The following is a 3,549-nucleotide window of genomic DNA, read 5'->3' as shown; positions in this document are numbered from 1 at the left end:
ATTCTCCACAGCTTTAGGTTATACAGGTGCACTACTTTACACAGAACACACTCTTTTACCTCATCACTGCCCACACTCTTAGGCAAAGTTACACCCTTTGGAGTGCCCCTTCTGCCACACAATGATAATCGTCATCTGCCTTGTTGCGTTTCCTTTCTTTAACGCTGCGAGCCCTGTACTTTCCAGTAACGAACGGCATGCGCGTTATCAGCATGATAGCATTCCCGAAAGGAAAGTAGCGGGCGTGGCGTTTTAAAGAAAGGAAACACATCAAGGCAGATAATGATTATTGTTGTGTGGCAGAAGGGGCACTCCAAAGGGTGTAACTGCCTAAGAGTGCAGGTGATTCAGATTCTTCAAAGGGGTTTCATTGTATGGGATGGCACATTGCTCTTCACTTATTTGCAGAATATTGCATTCCAATTGTGTCATATGAGATGAATCCATTAGAGAGCTTTAACTTGCCCTAAATTTATTACAGCTCTGTACTGGTAAACTGGCAGCAGCTTGCAGTGCTTGTGGAAAAACAATTGTAACTGCCATATTATATGTAACTGCTAGTGCAGAGGCATCGACAGCAGCAATGGTTAGGGTACACTTGTTTCTTCTGTTCTGGGGTATGCATCCTCCACGAGAAAGTAGTTTTTTTCGTCTTCCTCTTCTACCACATTGGAATGTGAAATGGGGTGTAATTTGTAGGGTATACTCTTGCATAAACTTCATTAGCATTTATTCTTGTCTGTGCCACAGATCATTGTTGCTACCACTATAAAAGCAGTTTACAGCACCCGTAGGGAACAATCTGTGAATCTTTAACGAACAGTAAGGATAATGAATAATCGAATAATTTTTAGTAATTTTCAACAAATTTAGCACTCCTTGCTTTCCACTGTGGTGTTTTTCAAACTGTAATGTTGGCACAAGGTTTGTCTGCAGGATGTCATTTTGTGTGAATGAGTGCACTTGTGCGCATAACACCTCATCGTCAACATTCTGCTGCACAGAATGTCATTAGCTTTCGTATGCATTGGTCACTATCGGCTGCTCCTTTGTTAGTTGGAATGTAGCGTTTATGTAAAGCACATTTGATATTCTAACAAAAAGCATTGTGCCCTCTTATCTTCTAATTCTCCTACTTGATGCCTAGTGCTATAATAGCATGGTTGACACCATGAGAGTCAGTGTGGTGTATAATTGTCTGGTGGGGTGGGGGGTGTACATTAACTTAAGCAACTTTTCCAGACGACTTGAATCAGTATTGTGGAATGCTGGTTTTTTTTTTTCAATCACTGTTACCAAGTTTCACTTTGGTTGTGGCAACAAGTTTAATGTAGTTCGCTAGCACTCCTGCCAACACATATAATGTGCAGGCATCTGTGTTGAAAAAAAGACCAGCTACTGGTTTGCGAGGAGCTAAGGTCCATTTAGACCATTAAATTTTGAGCTTACACCGGTGGAAATAACTGGTGAATGAAAGCACACCCAGGAGAATTGACCATAATATTTTCTTTCAATATAATAATGCTGAAGCTTTGAACTGCATATGAACTGACTTGTTTAAAAAATGACCCATTTCCTTGTTCAAGTAAGACAAAGGTTCCACAGGAAGACAGAAGCTTGAAGCCGTCAACAGCAGCATGAATGTAAACAGCGCTCGACGTTTTGCAATCTTGCACCTGGTTATCATATTGTCCATCCCATTTTTTTCCACAGGCTGTTCTTTACTCTTTTATGGTCATACCCAGTTTAATTTTAATGTCCCTATTTTTTAATATTTCGTTAATATATCTTTTCTTCATCGGCTTTTAACAAAATATATATTCGTAATGTGCCTTCATTTACCATTTACAGTGATCTTAACCAGATGCATCTTGATACAAAATTAATTTTCCTTAATTCTTCGTTTTCCTTTTCCAAAAGTGCAAACTGTTTATCTTGATACCTATTTTGTCTTCTCGGAAGATTAGGTCTACTGGATTAATGACTGCTTACATGTGTACATCATTTTCTGTTTTGGTCACCCCTACTCTTTGCAAGAACTGACGGTAGTGCTCATACCCGCTCCATCACAATCACCACTGCTAAGCACACCCTTCCTTCCTTTATTTTAACACTTTGGCTTCTCTTGACCTATTATATGCACCAGTTTCTTCTCCCCCAATGAGGCTAGGGGCCACTGAGCTATGCACAATCCAAAACAACACAGCCAAGGAAAACATTTGCTACCCTAATGACAAGCACCTATGTCGAAATGTTGGCTATAGCAACATCCCTTGTTCCAACAATGTTGGTCTACTTACATGTTTTTCTAACACAGAAGTTACTGCTTTGTCGTGTTCTGTGATTATACTTTTTTGCCGCTTTCTTTAGGATGGATATTCACGAATACTATTTGTTTCTCCTAACAGCAGCAAGTTTATCCTTGCAAGCATTTTGGGTCAAGAACAACTTTCACCAGGAAGGAGTGCAAGACAAGTGATTGAAGAAAATAAAGTTGCGTCTGTGATCTAAGAACTTCAGGACTGAAATGTTGCACCTTTGTGTATATATGCTATGCAGTGTATTCATATCACAAAGTGCAAAGTGTTTTATCTCTGCAGCCATGTCAGTGTGTTGGCAAGACAATTTTCTCAATGGTGACCTGCTGCTTTGTCTATGAGCTGCCTTCATGACATTTGCATTAAAGGCGATATACTATCGTGGACAAAAGTACCCTGGAAGTGCGAGCGTTGACCAAAGTCCATTTCTGTTCAAGACGGCTGAAAACAGTGGGTCACGTATGCACATTCCGAACGCAGATGGTAGCACGGCTGATCCCAGCAAATAGTGCACCATAAAATTCGGTCGACTCTCGCACGTCCTGGGCAATTTTGTCCCCGATGGCACATTCTTCGAACAATGGATATGCTCTGCAAGATGAAATACGGGAAGCACCTGTACTTTAACGGATATAGTACAGATTTAGCATACGGAGTCTTTCGTTTTCTGAATACGGCAAGCACCTGTATTTTAACGGTTATAGTACAAATTCAGCATACAGTGTGTTCCGTTTTTTGAATACGAGAAGCACCGTACTTTAACGGTTATAGTACAGATTCAGAATACAGAGTCTTCCGTTTTCTAGATACAGAAGCACTCGTATCTTGTATTACGGTCTCTCTTTTACAGTTGTCCATTCTACGGAAATGACCGTTCTTAATTTACGGAAGAGTGTTCGGTCACAAATTACCAGCAAATTTTCTGTAAAGTAAGGAAAATTTTTTTTTACAGTGTACCTACGTACAGGTGTTTCGGTGAATTATTACAAATCTGTCTGGATGCCTCACAAGCGCATCCCGAAAACATACAGGATCTAGAACCGTCACCGGCACTTTCCGCTTGCGCTCGAACAGGACAAAAATAATTTAAGCGTGGGTTTAATTGGGGGCCGGCTGCCATCTCCAGGTTGAAAAACTTGTCAAACTCTGCCGGTCAGCTTGGTGCACTAAGAATTGAGCAGACGCTCCGCATCTGTATCTCTTGCTTCACTGCCATAGAAGTTGCCCCCGA

This window comes from Dermacentor andersoni, chromosome 3, assembly GCF_023375885.2.
Source record: "Dermacentor andersoni chromosome 3, qqDerAnde1_hic_scaffold, whole genome shotgun sequence".
NCBI lineage: Eukaryota > Metazoa > Arthropoda > Arachnida > Ixodida > Ixodidae > Dermacentor > Dermacentor andersoni.
Note: the sequence above shows the minus strand (reverse complement) of the source record.